This window comes from Physeter macrocephalus, chromosome 17 (genome assembly GCF_002837175.3).
Source record: "Physeter macrocephalus isolate SW-GA chromosome 17, ASM283717v5, whole genome shotgun sequence".
Lineage (NCBI taxonomy): Eukaryota > Metazoa > Chordata > Mammalia > Artiodactyla > Physeteridae > Physeter > Physeter macrocephalus.
In genome coordinates, this window is record NC_041230.1 from 49,425,423 (window position 1) to 49,444,356 (window position 18,934).

General features: G+C 44.7%; 1 long non-coding RNA gene across 5 annotated transcripts in view; it reads left to right on the forward strand.

Moving 5' to 3' along the window:
• LOC114484052 (uncharacterized) overlaps positions 1 to 18,934 on the forward strand; it is a 46,245-nt gene that overhangs the window by 19,291 nt on the left and 8,020 nt on the right. For 4 of the 5 annotated variants that reach the window (XR_003676548.2, XR_003676549.2, XR_003676550.2 and 1 more), the window contains one exon: positions 10,298 to 10,391. The exons of the other annotated variant lie outside the window; for it this stretch is intronic. This is a non-coding gene — a long non-coding RNA (uncharacterized lncRNA). The remainder of the gene's footprint in view (positions 1 to 10,297; positions 10,392 to 18,934) is intronic. 5 annotated transcript variants of the gene reach the window in all.

The following is an 18,934-nucleotide window of genomic DNA, read 5'->3' on the forward strand; positions in this document are numbered from 1 at the left end:
TAAGAATCCGCCTGCCAATGCAGGGGACACAGGTAGGCTGAAGGCCTCTCTGTCACATGCCAGTGAAGGGGCATCACCTAGCCACTGTCTTCCAAGATAAGGTCTCAGCCTACAAACCGGAGTGCCGAGCCCAAGAGCCCATACAGAGAGGTTTGATTAAATAGCTGATGCTTCCAGTAATGTCTAACCACAATTTAAAATAGAGCACAGGACTTCCCTGGTGGCGCAGTGGTTAAGAATCTGCCTGCCAATGCAGGGGACACAAGTTCGAACTCTGGTTCGGGAAGATCCCACACGCCGTGGAGCAACTAAGCCCGTGCGCCACAACTACTGAGCCTGCGCTCTAGAGCCCGCAAGCCTCTACTACTGAAGCCCATGAGCCACAACTGCTGAAGCCCGCGAGCTCTAGGACCCATGTGCCTCAACTTCTGAGCCTGCATGCTGCAACTACTGAAGCCCGCGCGCCTAGAGCCTGTGCTCCATAACAAGAGAAGCTACCGCAATGAGAAGCCCGCGCACCGCAACAAAGAGTAGCCCCCGCTCACCGCAACTAGAGAAAGCCCATGCGCAGCAACGAAGACCCGATGTGGCCAAAAAAGTAATAATAAATTAAAAAATAATTTTTTTAAGGTTTAAAAAAATTTTTTTTTTAATTTAAAAAACAATTTTAAAAATAAAATAAAAAGAGCACAGAAGTGTGCCTCGAGATGGCAAGACATACTCCAGAGAGAAGCAGGGGCCCTTGTCAAATATACTTGGGCAGCCCTGAGTTAAAGTGGAAGCAATTTTCATGATTTTGGTACTCTTCAGAGCCTTGAATACACCAACATGATTGTTGAAGAAGTGTGTGTGTGTGTGTGTGTGTGTGTGTGCGCGTGTGTGTGTAATACAGAGGTACACCAGAGCTCTAGAAAACACTGGATATAAACTATTTACTGTGAAGACTCAAAATACATTTAACATTTTTTTAAGGAAAAGAAATCCATACCTATGGTTAAAAAAATTCAAAGAACACAAAAGGGTATACAGTGAAAACATCTTCCCTCTTTCAACCTATGGACTACTCCCCTTATTGTTATGTTTCTTGAAAATTGTTCCAGGATGAATTATATCCATACATCAACATTTATGAATGCCTGAAATCTAGTTACACAAATGCCATCATATGGCACACAGCCAGGACAGTCCCTTGCTTCTTAAATAACACTGAGTGATGTAGGTTGGGACGTATCAGCCTACTCAGATCTACCCCATTTTCTGTAGCAGCCATGCAGTATCCCTTGGAGATTTTAAATAGACACGCTTCTTTAACTGCATGTGAATGGGTGTCCGATATACAGAAATCCACAGTTTCTGCATCTACAAAGCAAGAAACCATTCAATAGATGTTGCCTGAAGATGCATTTAGAATTCAAATCCCTTGGCTGTGAGTTTCCTAAAATGAGCTTCCCCGGCTGCTCCTTTATTAAAGTATTTCCATCCATGCTGGTACATTTCTACAGGTGTGCAGCCCAGACCAAGCTACTCATTTCTAAAACCCAGCAGCTTCTACTGAGCAATGGGAGGTAGCAGGACGCTGTCATCTTGCACAAGTCATTTCATCCCTCTGGACTTATTTTCCTCATTCGTAAAATAAGAGTAGCAGTGCTTGCCTCGTGGGGCAGGGGTAAGGCTTAAATACGGACATCCATTTTTTGTTGTGTACGGACACTGGGAAAACAAAAACGGCCAGAAGAATGGTTCCTTCCCTTGAAGAGCTCATAGTCTGGGGGGAAGACACCTAAAACCTGAAGTCAGGCCAAAAGTGCTCTCCTAAATGTGTGGACAAGATCCTACAGGTGCCAAGAGGAGGACTCACCTGAACGTGCGGGGGTTGGAGGAAGGGGTTCTCACCTAGCGAAGGATAAGGTAGGGTTTCCAGGACGACTGTTACCGTGAGACCGTCTAATGTGAATTGAGCCGTGCTAAGCACTTAATGCGCTTCAGCCTCATAACAAGTGGGAGAAGGACATGTGGAAGTGCTTTGAAAATAGCTTAGTCGTTATTTCCTGAGACTCTGTTTTCCCATCTGTAAAATAGGATCAACAATCAGAACTGTTTCATCGGTTATGATAAGGATTCACTGTGAAGATGGACGTGAAGCACTCAGGACAGTGCCAGGCACTATTCTAGCAAGAACTGAAGAAGCCATAGCTAGTCTTAGGCACGAGCAAAGAAAGGGACATTTCTAGCATGTCAGCTACAAGCTGGATTCTGTGCTAGGTACTACACAAGAATTATTTTATTTGATCCACAAAACAACCAAAAAGGAGGGTCTCCTTACCATGAGAATTGGGACGTACTAATTTTTTCCATGGAGTTCTGGGTAAGAAACTATGGTGAGAATCACAGCCACAAGCTCCCCATAAAACGAAATTATCACGGCACCTACCTTCTGTAGTTCCATTCCAAGCCAAGTTCCATGTGAGTCCAATCCACCATTCCCCGTCCTGGGTGAGGTGCTTCTGCAGAAATAGCTGGGTGGCTTCACCATGAATAAAAACCAAATGGCCTCCTTGCTCCTCCCACCAGCTCTGGGCACCATAGAAGGTGTGGCCGAGAAGCACAAATTCATAACAAGCATCTCTGAAAGCCACTTGGCTCTTAGAGCAAAAGCTGCCATCCTCTGGCTTAGCCGTAATGGCCCTAAACCCCAGAGCAAGCCCCAAGAGTACCAAGGCCAAGGTGCTCTTCCTTGAACCACGGCTGGAGCATCTGGATGGGCCTGGCTCTCAGGTCCTTCATATGCTCGTGCCTTCACAACTGACTGCCATCCATCTTTCCTTCTCTTGTTGTATCACATAATAGTGACTAACTTCTTGTTTAAGAGACAAAAGACTCAGAATGAATGTGTCTGCATTTTTGCTTCCCCCAGCTCTTTCTTCCATGCAGTTCCAAATCCAATTAATTTGCAAAAAGGTCTTGTAGAGAAAGATAAAGTTGCTGTATCACTTGTCTGCTTGTCATTGGGTCAACCATTAGCTTCCGATAAAAATTCCTTGTTTTTGGTTTTTATGTCATTACCCTTCAGGGCTAAATGTTTCACGAGGAGCCATCAGCTTGTGGGAAATATGTCATAAAAGAAAACTGGCAGGAAAGCTAGAGTTATGGATGGTAAAGAAACCAAGTTGTGCTCATATCCAACCCCGTTGACTGCAGTGGCCGCTGTGCCCAGATGACAATCACATTCTCCCCAACATGGCTTCAATCCTAATGGAGATTTTTTCTGCTCTCTGACTCATCACATTACCACTCAAGCCTGTTTGAGAATAAAAATTTCCTGCAAAATTGATTCAATGTCATCATGAAAATAAGCTTTTAAAACTTCAAACCTGCCCATCCTCACCTACTGCCTAAACCCTCCAACAGGTGTCCATGGTCAATGGATCAAGTTCACACCTCCTGGCTTTGTATTCAAGGCCCTATATGAAATGATCTCTGACAATGTTTCCAAACGCATCCCCAGAATGTGGGGAAACATGCTCTCTCACCAACTGCTGATGCAAGTATAAATGGGTACAACCTCTATTGTGGGTAGTGTGACAATATCTATCAAATATCTATCAAAATTTTAAAAAGTACAAGCTCTGTAATGGAGCAATTCCACTTCTAGGAACTTTACCTACAGATGAATTCATACATATGTGACATGTCATATATATATATATATATATATATATATATATAAGGTTAATTATTGCAGAATTTTGTAAGAAGGAAAGATGGGAAACAACCTAAACGTCCATTTAAAGAAAACTGGTTAATAAAACGTGGTACATCCTAAATAGCCACTAAAACATGAACATTTTCTTTGTATACAAATTCGGGAGGATCTCTAAGATTTTGGCTAATATTGAAAGCAAAGTATGAGACATTGATGAGGTTCCAATCCCACTTACACAAAACCCATATGAATACTTATTTGTATATGTGTGCAATATATCTCATAAGGGACATACAAGAGACTAGCAATAGTGATTTGCCCAGTGCGGGGAGCGGGGACTAGGTGAGTGGGAGACAGACGCAGGAGCGAGATTTTTGTTTCATTGGCAGCCTTTTTGAGACTTTTCCATTTTGTACGATGTGAATGCATTACCTGTTCAAAAATTATGAATTCTCATGAGCCCATCATTCCCCCAGAAGCTCAAAGTCACAGCTCCTCCCATCATAATTCATTGCTGGTGGCCTTCCTTCATGTCTCTGTGCATTTGTCTGTGCTCTGCCTTTTGCAGGAACCCCTTTCTCCTTAGTCCGTCTGTGATCACCTTCAAGCAGATCCCCGATTAGCTCAAACAGCACTTCCTTAATGAACCTTGTAGAACTTGCCTCAAATAACATGCCTCTCTCCTCTGAGTTTCTTTTTTCTTTTTTTATAACAAAAGCTTTATGAAGATATAATTCACTTTCCCTACAATTCATCCATTCAAAAAATATGTCAACAATTTTTAGTATATACACAAGGTTATGCAACCATCAGCACAATCAATTTTAGAACATTTTCATCACTCCCGAAGAAACCATATTCTGACCAGCATTCACACCCCGTTCCTGCCTCCCCCAGCTCTGACAACCACTAATCTACTTTCTGTCTCTAGGGATTTGCTTATTCTGGAAATGTCATATAATCCTACACTCTGTGGCCTTTTGTGACTGGCTTTTTTCACTTTAGCATAGTGTCTTCAAAGTTCATCCATCTTGCAGCAGGCATTAATGCTTCATTCCTCTTTTTTTGGCACTCCATAAAAGTTTATAGAATAAATGTTCAATGAAGGGTTTTTCAGAACTAACATAGCCCCACCTTAGCTCTTTGTTTGCCTCCCTGAGTAATGTTTGTTGTTCATGATACTTTCAAGATTATTTGCCAAAATTACTAAGATACTTTAGTGGTGGGAAAAATTGTTTTTTGTTTTTGTTTTTGTTTGTGGTATGCGGGCCTCTCACTGCTGTGGCCTCTCCCATTGCGGAGCACAGGCTCCGGACGCGCAGGCTCAGCGGCCATGGCTCACGGGCCCACTGACAACCACTAATCTACTTTCTGTCTCTAGGGATTTGCTTATTCTGGAAATGTCATATAATCCTACACTCTGTGGCCTTTTGTGACTGGCTTTTTTCACTTTAGCATAGTGTCTTCAAAGTTCATCCATCTTGCAGCAGGCATTAATGCTTCATTCCTCTTTTTTTGGCACTCCATAAAAGTTTATAGAATAAATGTTCAATGAAGGGTTTTTCAGAACTAACATAGCCCCACCTTAGCTCTTTGTTTGCCTCCCTGAGTAATGTTTGTTGTTCATGATACTTTCAAGATTATTTGCCAAAATTACTAAGATACTTTAGTGGTGGGAAAAATTGTTTTTTGTTTTTGTTTTTGTTTGTGGTATGCGGGCCTCTCACTGCTGTGGCCTCTCCCATTGTGGAGCACAGGCTCCGGACGCGCAGGCTCAGCGGCCATGGCTCACGGGCCCAGCCGCTCTGCGGCGTGTGGCATCTTCCCGGACCGGGGCACGAACCCGCGTCCCCTGTGTCGGCAGGCAGACTCTCAACCACTGCGCCACCAGGGAAGCCCCGGGAAAAATTGTTTTAACTACTAATGCCAGAGTTCCTCTTGGGAACTTTTTCTTTAGAAAAATACCTATTAGGCCATTTGGGTTGTGATAGGGAGGACACCAAGGGCCTGGTTTGTACCATTATAACAAGAGATGGTCTTCATAAGAAATTAGTAATTTGAGGTTGGAGAAGGGAATCGTGCGATGTGGTGGGACTCTGGAACATTCAAAAAAGGTGTCAGATAAACCGTTTCTTGTGGCAGGGTGGCCAAAGGCTTTAGAGAACACAGTTGTCTAATGTCTGGTTTTAAGCTGTTAGCTTGCTCTGACCTAAGTTACCATTATTTTGTTTTTTGCTTCCACGCCTCTCTTCCCCAGCCCCTGGCAACTACGACTTTCTATCTCTATGGACTTAACTGTTCTGAACATTTCATACAAATGGAATCCTACAATATGTGTACCTTTGCGCCTAGCATATTTTTTCAGGTTTCATCCATATTGGAGCATGTATCCGTACTTCATTCCTTTTATTGAGGAATAATATCCCATTGTCCAGATAGACCACATTTTGCTTATTCTTTTTTCTGTTGATGGACATCTGGATTATTTTATTCTGTGAATTTCTTGGGGGGAAGGAATAATGTCTCTTAACCTCTGTCTATCCCTTGGCTGGCACACAGTAGGACTCAGTGAGCATTTGCCAGCCTGGCCCCATCTCCCAGGTCCCTGGGGCTGACACTTGTCCCCCCCTCCCTTTCCCAGAAGCCCTTCCAAGACCCCTGGAGTAGCCTTGCCAGGCAGAGCCCTGGGTAGAATTTGATGTCATCGCTGACTCACAGGCTGGAACACAGGCTGGGCAGAATTGGTCTCTTATCTCCAGGGGCCAAGCATCTAATGACTTTCATTAGAAAACTATGTGGAAGGCCACACGCAGAGATAATGTATCTCCTGGATAAAGGCTTAATTTATGTCCCTCTTGGAACATGCTTGGAGACATTCGATAAGGAGCACAAATCTGCAGGCTGAATTCCATTTCCACATTCTTTATATTCTGATAAATTGCAGACTCCTGGGCACAGAATTCGTCTTGGTGATGTCAGCTCCCAATGTGCTTTAACCTCTGTGTATGTGAAGGAAGGAAGCAGGACATGGCTGGACCCATGTGAGCCTGATTCCAAGGATCCGATCCAGCTCTCTATGCCTCCAAATCCTGCATTGCAAGATCAGCCAACGAAAACAGAAAGAGAGCAAGTTTGGTTTAAATAGGGCACTTGAGCATAAAAAGAACCATAAAGCTATTCATGCCCTGTGGCCCAGACATCCCAGTCCTGGGAACAGACCCATTTTAGTTTGGGTCCCCTCAGAAGCTGAGACAAGAATTTAAGTGCAAGCAGCTTATTTGGGAGGGGGTGCAATTCTATATGAACTGGTGCTTTTGTTAGTCATATTGAATCTTTGCCTTCCATTCGATCAAAACGACAACATGACAAAAGAATTTGCGTGGTCCCATCACCCTAGTACATTCTCATTTCTTTGTGGTTTCTTCAAATGCTTCTATTCTTGAAGATAGATGTTTACCCAGGCACAATCGTAGTGTACGTATAACTAGCTCATATTACATCCTGCATTTCCCACTTAGCATTAGATAGTAAGCCTTTTCCATGTTGCTAAAGGGAGTTGAAATCCGCATGGTGGTGGCTAAGTCTCCTTTCAATGAATGGACGTTGACTACACCATTCCCATTTTGCTAGATGTTTTATGCGGTTTTCGTCACCTGTTTGTGATCTGTTCACTTTTGCTATCCTAGTCAATACTTCTGTGAACATCTTCTTGCACTTACCCTTTAGCCTGGGCTGAGTTATCTCTTGACGGTTATAGCAGACACTGTCAATGCCCCGCCTTAACCCTGCACTTACCATGTAAGGCTTCTAAATGCAGGCACCCATGGCTCTTTGCCTGCCTCTGCACACAAGGAACAGAATGGAAATGCCTGGAAGTTAGAGCCTCTCGGAAGAAACTCTCACCCTATTGACCAAAGTTGCTGGGTCAATCCCAGAGTAAAGATTACTCTAAGGCATGTTCACACCATCTGCAGAGTCTCCCACCAGACTGAGCCTCAGTTTCCTGAGATGGTAATGACCTTGATAATGTACTATTAAGGTCTACCCTCCCTGTTTCACTTCTCCACTCCTGGGTTCACCACCCAAATAAACCATTTGCACTGGAATGTTTGTCTTTGGGTCTGCTTCTGGGAGAGCCAAGCTCAGACAAGTCTATCCTTGGGACTGGGAGGCCTGCCCACAGGGCATGAACATCTTTGTGGCTCTTGCTATGGACTTAACGCTGTTTAAACCAAATTAACAATCTCTCTGTTGTTCATGTTGCTGATCCCACTTGAAGGCTCCGGCTGCCAGATCAAATTCTGGGAAACACGCTCACACAGCGGAGTCGTGCCCTGCACACTCTTCTGATGGTTTCAGTTCTATACTTGGGGACCACCTCTGAGCAACTGATAACGACCTGAGTCATTGGAATGGTGGGTTGTGTTCTCTTGGATTTTTAAACATGCATGTAGGTGAGGCTTCCAAGTTTGCTCATGTATGCCTTGTTGTTTGCTTCTATAGGGTGCCTGGTAACCTGGCTCTTAAAGGACTAGTCAGGAAGAGAGGGGTGAGGTGGAGGTAGGGGTGGGGGCAAAGCTGGTAGAAAGGGGTTCTCAGGGAGAGGCCCCAGAATGTTAAGTCCCTATTGTGAGTCAGTACCCCAGAACCAACATAAACCACAAAACCCTACATTATCCCCCCTGGGTGGTCTGCCACGGCAGGCCACACCTCCACACGTTTGCACATGCTGTTTCTCCACTGAGACTATCTTCTCTTATACGCTTGCACGCTTACACCCTTTTTCAAGAATAACTTAACTATAAACCTTTTCTCTGAAGCCTTCTCAGCCTCTGCACGAGTTAAGTGCCGCTTAATCCATGCCCTGTAACAGTTTAATCTACTTCCATTTTAGCATTGCTTAAGTTTTCAGCCTTAAAAAAGAGAACAAGAAAAAAAAATATATATATATATGTATATATAAAAGAGAACAAGAGAGAAACTACAAGCACTTAGATGTAAAAATAAATCCACTTACAGCCTTTGTAGTTTCCACTTTTGAGTTGTTTTACTTAATGACTATTGTGGGTTCAGTTGAAACTTCCAAAAAGATACATTGAAATTCTAACCTTTGGTACCTGTGAATGTGACCTTATTTGGAAACAAGGCCTTTGAAGATGTGATCAAGTTAAGAAGAGGTCATGCTGGCTAAGCGGAGCCCTAATGCAATGACTGGTGTCCTTATAAGAAGAGGGAGATCTGAACAGAGAGACACACAGACACAGAGGCAAGAAGGCCATATGACAACTGAGGCAGAGGTTGAAGTGATGTAACTGCAAGTTAAGGGACATCACAGATTGTTAGCAATACCGGAAGCTGGAAGAGTCTGCCCTCAAGAGTTCAGAAGGATCATGGCTCTACTGTCACCTTGGCTTCAGATGCCTGGCCTCTAAAACCATGAGATAATAAATTTCTGTTGTTTAAGCCACCAAGCTTGTGGCACTTTGTCATGGCAGCCCTAGCAAACTAATACAATGATGATGTAGCCCAGTGAGGCCACATGCCATTCATTCATTCAGTATCTCTTGAGTCCTACTATGTGCCGGCACTGTGCTAATTTCCGGATTTTAAATAGGAGAGTGATGTGGTCAGCTTTGAATTTCAGCCAGGTCACCTGGTGGCAGCAGGGAAGGTAGATTGGAGGGGGTGGGACTGGGGCCCATGAGGAGGCTGCTCCTAAGAGGTCAAAAATAGTGAGGATAGCAGCTGAGGGGCTGGAGCTGAGCGGTGCAGTGTGAAAGATTATTTAGGAGGTAGAAATGTCAGGACATCGTCCAGACTATAACTCAGTGGTTATTATTTAAATTGAATTTTTGTCCAGCCTCACTGACTGGGCCTTAAAGTACATGGTGGAAAATTGAACCGTTCCAGCTCAGGCGTTAGAAGGCACTTCTTTTTCTACCAGTGATGTCTGCTGTATTTCAGTCTTGTCAATTCTCCCAAGTGTGGCAAATTAGTATTATATAAATGATAATACACAGCACCTCTGCATGATTATTATTATTATTTGCATTCCTTTCTCCCTTGTTAGGCTCTGAGCTCATTGAGGTCAGGAGCTATGATTTCCCATTTTCCTGTCTGAAATACCCTATATGACACCAGTCTCTGCTGTTTCGTAGAACGTTGGGGAAATTACGAATCCTCTTAAATGTTAATTGCATAATTTATGGTCTTTGTTTAGTGGTGAAGTGTTCACTCCGGGAGTCTGGGGAAGCTCTCCCACCACTCCCTACATCCTGTGTTCTGGAGCTCACCACCAATGCTTGTCCCTCGGGGAGGCAGCTGCCACCTTTGCTGGCACTTTGCCGGTTACCTTGAACCCTGCTATCCGAGATTTCCACATTATCCTGCTCAGCTTATCACACTGGCTAATTAGAGGCACCTTTAAAAGCTAACTTAATGGGAAAACCGCGAAGTAATTTAGATGTGATAACATTATCTCCAAAAGGGAAATATTAACTCACTTTAGGCTATAACTTAGTTAGTAGAAGATACAGAATTGCAAAATAAGCCTGTTGTTTTTATAGCACAAAAAACTTTTCCTTTTGAGTTCAGCTTTACATCTTCATCTCGAGACTGCTTTATGGACGCAGCACATTCCATGGGGAAGGGTAGCCTCCTCTTCCTGCATCCTTCCCCGGATTACAAGGTAAGAGGATTCCACGTTCAATCTCCCACCCCTGCCACGTGTTGTGTGATTTCTGGTCCGGGGTACCACCTCCAAAGCTTCAGTTGCTTCCTCCATAAAGAGGGGATAGTAATAGTGCCTGCTGGGTCTGTGTCACGATGAGGAGATACACAAACTACAGAGCGGGGGCACACATCTGGGAACCCCCATCCTTCTCCCTCCCCAGGGGAGGAGACCAAGCCTTCCTGCTCACCCTGAGAGCCTCTCAGATCCTCCAGAGAGCAGACTGTGTGTGGTTCTGTACCATGCCTTCCACCCTCTGGAAGGGAGTCCTCTTCCACAGTCTCTGGATCACTGCTGGAAGCAACGTAGCCAACTTGTGCAAACGTGTGTGACTTGGGAGGAAGCCCAGGGGATACTCAACCCAACTCAGAGAAGGGCCCTGCCAGTTAACGCCTCCTCAAACCCCAGCCTTCTTCCTGCCTCCCTCTCAGCAGCCCAGCCTCCAGTGCCTCAAGTCTGAACAATTTTCCTCTTCCCCCACCCCTCTCTCTCCTGCCTGCCATTTCCCCTGGCCCCTGCTCCCCTCTCCTGCACACCCACCCCTTCAAAAATCTGGAATGAGGTGGTGTGGCCACGCTGTATGATGCCTCTCAGTCTTCGCACAAGCTGTGGCCCTTTTGGACCACTCTTCCCAGCTTCTCCACGTGGCCAACGCCCAGCCGTCCTTCAGCTCTTGGCTCGGCATTGCCTCTTTCAGGAAGCCTTCTGGAAAACGCCTCTCCCTGCCCTGGAGGATTTCTCACTCATTCCTCTTTGTCACCTTTTCTGTGCCACTGCAACCCCACCCCGGACGGGTGGCCCTCCGTATTTGTGGAACAGCTGGATGAATGAATGAATGAATGTGTGGGCTATTCACATTTTTACCATTGACAACCATGGGCTTCTCTGACACCTGTACTCTCTAAACTGGCTTGTTGTGCAGTCATAACTGCTTCTGTCCACCTGAGTCACATACAAATGCCATCTTGGCAGCTCTCCTAACTCAGCACTGTCAATAGAACTTTCCATGATGATTTGCGCTGGCCAAGATGGCAGCCACCAGCCACATGTGTCTACAGAGCCCTTGAAATGTGGCTAGTGTGGATAAGGAATTTAATTTCATTGCAATTAATTTATATTTAAGTTTAAATAGCCACGTGCTACTAGCAGCTACTGTGTTGGACAGCACAGCAAAATTCCCGCAGAAATGCCTTCCCGGACCTGGCCTCTTGACTTAGGACACCATTGCCTACAGCGTAAAGCCCAAATTCTTACAATCCGGCACAATCCAATCCCTAAACAGGGATTGGACTGTGCACTGTTCATTTCCACTACCTGCATCCCGGAGGTAGTGGAAATCAACAGTGGTTGCAAGTACAGCTCTGGAGCTAGGCTGCCTGGGTTCGAAGCCTAGCTCTGTGGTGTTGGGCAAGTTACTTAGCTCCTCTGTGCCTCACTCTCCTTGTCTGTAAAATGGGGCTAAACACCTGTACTTAGGGTGATTGTGAGGAGTACATGATCATGTGTACAAAAGGCTTACAAGAAAGCTCAGCATGTAGGAAGCTCTCAATAAATGGCACCTATAATTGTCATTATCTCTCAGTAAGTCCCTGGTAGCGCCGGCTCTGCTTCCTCCCTGTCTGCCTGCTAGAATTGTCCAGCTCCACGCCATTGTCCACTCTGGCCCTCCCACCTGCCTCCTCTTTGCCCATCCAACTGCTTCCCACCCTCAAGGGCTCGGCTGTGCACCTCGTCCTCCAGGAAGCCTTCTTTCTTAACCCTCCCCAGCCTGAGCAAGATTTCCCTCCTCAGGACTCCCATGATACTTCTTATCTGTGCCTCTTCTAGAGCAGGTATAATAGCGAACTAGCTATTACTTACCGTGTACATGTCTTCACAGCCAAACTAGAAGAAACTTAAAATCCTGTACTGGGTCATGAGAGTCTACTTTCCTTCCAGGGACAGACCAGAGTTGTACACATTGTAGCTGCTCCAAAAAATTAATATTTCTGCTTATCATTACTGGCTGACCTTTCCAAATTTTCTCTTTTCCAAGAAACGATAGGAAAGGAACATGCTATGAGCTCCTACTATATTCTAAGCACCATGACATACACGATTAGAGTTTACAATGTTTAAACTTTGCAGACACCTGCGAGGCAGGTATTATAATTCCTATGTTAGAGATCAGGAGACTGAGGTTCTGAGATTTAAGCCAATAGCTCAGCACTCAGCTAGCAGGTGGAAGAGCTGAGGCTCTAATGGAAATGGGTCTGTTGAGGTTGCGAGTCTCCAAAGGTGGCCCCAAGGGACCACACAGGCCCACATTCACACCCTGGTGTGGCCCCTCCTTGCCCCGTGATTCATGCTAACTAGTCAGGGGAAATGAAACTATTCTGGCTCCTCTCTCTTGAAATACTCACTTTTGGGGGCTTTTGCTGCCATGGAAGAAGTCTGGCTGTCCTGTTAGAGAGATCTCAGGGAGAGGGTCAAGGAAGGCCCTGGAACCACATGGAGAGGGAGAGAGGCCCGAGCCCAGCCCTCCTAGTGTCCCAGTCAACTGCCAGCTGACTCACAGCCACACCAGGAACCCCACACTGTGAAAGCAGGAGAACTGGCCCACAGAGCACTGTCAACCCACAGAGCTGAGCCCACAGAACCCACAGACGTGATCAAATGCTTGTTGTTTGAAGCCACTAAGTCTTTTTTTTTTCGTTTAATAGTGGTTTTTTTAATTTAATTTTTGTTTTATATTGGGGTATAGTTGTTTCATAATGTTGTGCTAGCTACAGGCGTACAGCAAACTGGTTCAGTTATACATGTACATATATCCATTCTTTCTCAGGTTCTTTTCCCAGAACCCACAGACGTGATCAAATGCTTGTTGTTTGAAGCCACTAAGTCTTTTTTTTTTCGTTTAATAGTGGTTTTTTTAATTTAATTTTTGTTTTATATTGGGGTATAGTTGTTTCATAATGTTGTGCTAGCTACAGGCGTACAGCAAACTGGTTCAGTTATACATGTACATATATCCATTCTTTCTCAGATTCTTTTCCCATATAGGTTGTTACAGAATATTGAATAGAGTTTCCTGTGCTATACAGTAGGTCCTTGTTGATTATCTATTTTATATATAGTAATGTATATATGTTAATCCCAAACCCCTAATTTATCCCTCCCTCCCATCTTTCCCCTTTGGTAACCATAACTTTGTTTTCTAAGTCTGTGAGTCTATTTCTGTTTTGTAAATAAGTTCATTTTTTTAGATTCCACATATAAGTGATATTGTATGATATTTGTCTTGTCTGACTTACTTCACTTAGTGTGATAATCTCTGGGTCCATCCATGTTGCTGCAAATGGCATTATTTCATTCTTTTTTACGGCTGAGTAATATTCCATTGTGTATATGTATCACATCTTCTTTATCCATTCCTCTGTTGATGGATATTTAGGTTGCTTCCATGTCATGGCTATTGTGAATGGTGCTGCAATGAACATTGGGGTGCATGCATCTTTTTGAATTATGGTTTTCTCCAGATATATGCCGAGGAGTGGGATTGCTGGATCATATGGTAGCTCTATTTGTAGTTTTTTAAGGAACCTCCATACTGTTCTCCATAGTGGCTGTACCAAATTACATTCCCACCAACAGTGTAGGAGGGTTCCTCTTTCTCCACACCCCCTCCAGCAGTTATTGTTTGTAGACTTTTCGATGATGGCCATTCTGACCGGTGTGAGGTGATACCTCATTGTATTTTTGATTTGCATTTCTCTAATAATTAGTGATGTTAAGCATCTTTTCTTGTGCTTTTTGGCCACCTGTATGTGGAAGACACTAAACCTTAGAGTGGTGTGTTACACAGCAAAAAATGACCAAAACTCCTGTGTGTGAAGAGCTACTTCCCTTCACATTACCCTTGCCCTGTTTTCTTATGCACTGGCCAGTTTTCGTCCCATTTTAAGGCAGCACATGCATTTTAGAAATTGTGGATCACCTACTTTTGCTCCCATATCTCCTCTGTTCTCAACTATCAGCTTCAAAAAGTGGGCAGCATTACTGGCTAGTGGGGGAGAACATGCGCTGACTAGCTGTTGAATTTGATCAAATTCCTTCACGTCTCTGAGGCTCTAAAAATAAGACTGCTAATGACTCCCTCACAGAGATGAACTAAAGGACAGCTAATAAGACGCTTAGCATGCTACTTGGCACGTGTCAAGCGTCCAGTGAATGGTGTTTATCAGAGGCTGGAGGACAGGCCAGGAGACAGCTCCTACTGGCGACAAGTCCCTTGTTCCACTCTTCCCATATTAGCAAAGACATGGAAAGCAGGGGTCAGGCTTTCATGGTTCCAGAGTGATGCCAGAGCTTCCTGGGAAAGAACAGCTGCTGCTTGTTACTTTTGTTTATAAAGAGGGAGGATGGAGGTTTGACATGAAGGCAGTCCTCTGAACCCCTGCACTGCCTCTAACTGCCTTGGGAAATGCATGTTTTTGGGGATATGCAGACTCACCCCCCAAACAGAAAGAACATCGTGAGAGCCCAAGAAGGCAGGGACTGACTCTCATTAATCACTACTCTATCCTCAGAATTTGGCATGTTGGCGTTGGTGTAATTTCTGAGAAGGCACAGAATTGTTTTCCTGTTTTGCTCACAGCTGAATTTCCAGCACAGAGTAGGTGCTGAGGAAATATATGTTGCGTGAATGAATGTGAGGATGCATGAACGTTGTACTGCCTGCAGGCGACGCTGTAGGTTGCCTATCCCAAGCCATTCCCTCCTTTTTCCTTGCTAATGATATCCTGATATGATTCAGGTAGCAACGTGCTCCCCAGGGGTGACTCATGATGGGTTTAAGGAAATCAGGGCACTCCTGTTCCTCCTTGCCAGGGATTGGCCTGGGGGGCGGGCGTCACGTGACACAGTTCAGCCAATGAGACTAAGAGAAAAATCTGCTCAGGGGATCATGGGAAAGAGTTGTCTCTAGCACAAAAAGAGAGAAAGCTGGAAAAAGAAAATGCCTGCTTCCTCCCCATCTTATCTCCTTACTTTTGTAGTTATTGTGCAAGGACATGATTCCTGGAGGGAAGGCAATCATTCATAAGCAAAACTGAACAAGCCCAAGAATGAGAAACCAACCCTCTGAGGATGACACTGTGGGGGGTGGGAGCCTGGTGAGATGACCCAAATGAGCCTCTGAGCCCGCCAGGAGCCCTAGGTGACTTGATGTCTGAGATAAATGCACATCTTTGGTGTGTGGGCAGATATTTTGTTGCTTTCAGCCCAAGCATCTTGCATGAACTCATTGTGCCTTCATGATATTGTTATGGGCTGAACTGTGTTCACCCCCAAATTCGTATGTTGAAGTCCTAACCCCCGTACCTGAGAATGTGACAGCATTGGAGGTGGGGCCTTTAAAGAGGTGGTTAAGTTAAAATGAGGCCATTAGGGTGGGCCCTCATCCAAACTGACTGGTATCCTTCTAAGAGGAAAAGTGGACACACAGAGACACCAGGGATGTACATATCCACAGGGAGGACCATGTAAGGACACAGTGAGAAGACTGTCTACAAGTTAAGGAGACGTCTCAGAAGAAACCAACCCTGCCGACCCCTGTATTATGGACTTCCCAGCCTCTGGAACTGGGAAAATTACTTTCTGTGCTACTTTGTTATGGCAGTCCTAGAAAATATATAGATCTCTATTGTTATGATCAAGTTATTATCACCATCGTGAAAAAGTCCTTTGTTTCACCGTAACATTGTCCCTGAGGAGCAGCTGGGACCTGAATGAAGAGAGCTTGCTCAGTATTCTCTAAACAAGGCAATCATATCAACCCAAGACTGGCCCTCTTAGTCCTCTACCCTTTACCGCATTCAGTAGAAACCTAGCAAACATCCCTCATGCGCTGGAGCTGTGTGGAATTGTCAGAGTATATATTTCGAAGTCAGGCTTCCTGGCTTTGCTTCCTAATTCGATCTCTTAGCAGCTGTGTGATCTAAGGCAACCTGGTTATCTTCCCTGAGTTTTCTCATCCCCAAAACACTGCTGAGAACACCCATCTCATAGAATTATGTAAGGCCAGAGCAAGCCAGTACATGCAGAGGGCTTCACCAAGTACTTGACTCAGAGAATATTCCTGATGGATGGGGACCATTTCTCTTCTGAATACACAAAATGGACAAGAAAGGAGAATACAGTCATGTTTTCACATATATAACTTCAGTCTAATCCTCTCAGCAAACCCTGTGACAGGGCATCACCAGCCTGTTTTGCAGAATGAAGTGAGGTTCAGAGGAGTCATGTGACAGATCACAGTTTTAGATCATAGGGGCTGAGATTCCAGCCCAGGCCTTCTGATGCCCATAAGCCCTGAGCTCTTTTCTTCTATACCAGAGATGCCACCCTTGGTAGTGTAATTTTTTCCCAAGCACTCAATGTATGCCAGACATTCTCCTTTAATCCTCACAAGGACTCAGCGTTCACAACCTAGGAATAAATAACCCTGACATGGTTACACGTGTTTACACCAGACAGCAGAATAAACTGGCAAGCTATTGTGGGACTGAATGGAAAATGTGGATCAAAGGGAAGTGCCTTCAGAGACAGCAGGGAAGAAAGGCCAACATTAACTGTTCGGGGACGAGGGCTTTTGCTAGACCCTTGACTTTGAATAACCTTGAGATTTTAATATTGTTATACCTCCATTTTACAGACAAGGAAATGGAGGCTCAAAGAGGGTAAGTAACATACCCCAGACACAGAAATGTGAGGAACGTGAATTTGGTATTAATGCAAACATGTAGCATCTTCCCCTGGACCGGGGCTTCTTAACCAGGGCCTGCTGCGCAAAGCAGAATATTCTGGAGAAGTTTTAAGACTACTGAGGGCTGGGCTGCCCCTTCAGAGACTCTGAACGGGTGGGTCTGGAGTGGGGCCAGGCACGGGCATTGCTGAAGCTCCCACCAGGTGATTGGAATGTGCAGCCAGGGTGGAGCAAAGCCAGGCCAGGCTGCTCTCAGGACTGAGCTCTTCGATCCTGGAACAGTCTGGGCCCAGCCCTGATACTACTAGACCCAGCTGGCTGCATAAAGGCCAGCTTTTCTCACTCCACCCAGAGAGGGAACAGCTGGTTCTTTCTTAAAGCAACATGAGCGAAGGTGAGCCAGTAACTCATCACCCAACATTCATAGCGAGTTGAATATGGATTTTAGACAATGGCATCACCTCGAGATTCACAAATATCGGGGAACCTTAAAATCAAATACAGGCATAGTTTCTCCCTCTCGATGGGCCAGAAAGTTGGAGCTGAAGTTTGTTTTTTACTATTCCTTGTAGTTCCTGAGTAGAGTTTTTGGTTCCCTGTATTTATTGTTTAAATGGGTACATGAAACATTTTATGTTTACTTCTCCAAAAAATGAAGTATAATTAAGTTGCTCTTTACATATGATTTTTTTCTTTCTGAGCGGTGGGGAGGGTGGTGAGGAAGCTCAGGGACTTTTATTCACAACAAAACAAAACAAAACAAAACAATACTTTCCCTCTCTGGCAAACTGAGTTCCCATGCTGTGCAGTAGGGATTCACGTGATTGATGCACTCTGGGCTCCCCTAATCCAGGTGTCCTAAGCAGAATGCACTGCTAAATGATCCCACCTGTTGTTTTTTTAAAATTTTTATTGGAGTAGAGTTGATTTACCATGTTGTGTTAGTTTCAGGTGTACAGCAAAGTGAATCAGTTATACGTATACTTATATCAACTCTTTTTTAGATTCTTTTCCCATATAGGCCATTACAGAGTATTGAGTAGAGTTCCCTGTGCTATACAGTAGGTCCTTATTAGTTATCTATTTTATATATAGTCGTGTGTATGCGTCAATCCCAATCTTCCAATTTATCCCTCCCCCCCTCCCCCCCCCACCCCGGATCCCGTCAGCTTAAACACAGTAAGAAACTCGCTTTTCTTGGTTCAACCAAAAGTGCAAGCGGAAAGAGAGAGTTGAGGACACAATCAGAGAATTAAAGATTAGCTGGGACACATGGCTGGGGAATTGACCTTTGACCAAACATAAATAACGCCAGCGCAGCTTCCCGCCGTGTGCACGAAGAGCTCCCAGGCCCTCGGAGAGGGGAAAGCAAAGGGAGAAACGAGTGGCATCAAAAAGGAAGGAGATGTAAAGGAGGCTGCAGGAGAGCAGGACGGAAAGACGAGGAGGGGCCAGGAGCCGTCGCCTTGAACACAGAGGAGCGGCTGTTCACTGTTAATACCACTCTTGCTCATCGCCCTGCACGATGGATATAATATTTGGCAGAAATAAGAAGGAACAACTGGAGCCTTTGAGGGCCAGAGTCACAGGTGGGCGTTTTCTATAAACGATGGGTGCTTATATGTTTAAATGTACACTTTTTCTGCTTATAAAAGTAATGCTTATTATAAATTATTTTTGGAAAATCTAGAAAGCAGTATATAGAGGGAAGATGATCCATAATGTAGATATATTCTCTGTGAAAAACTAGTTGTGC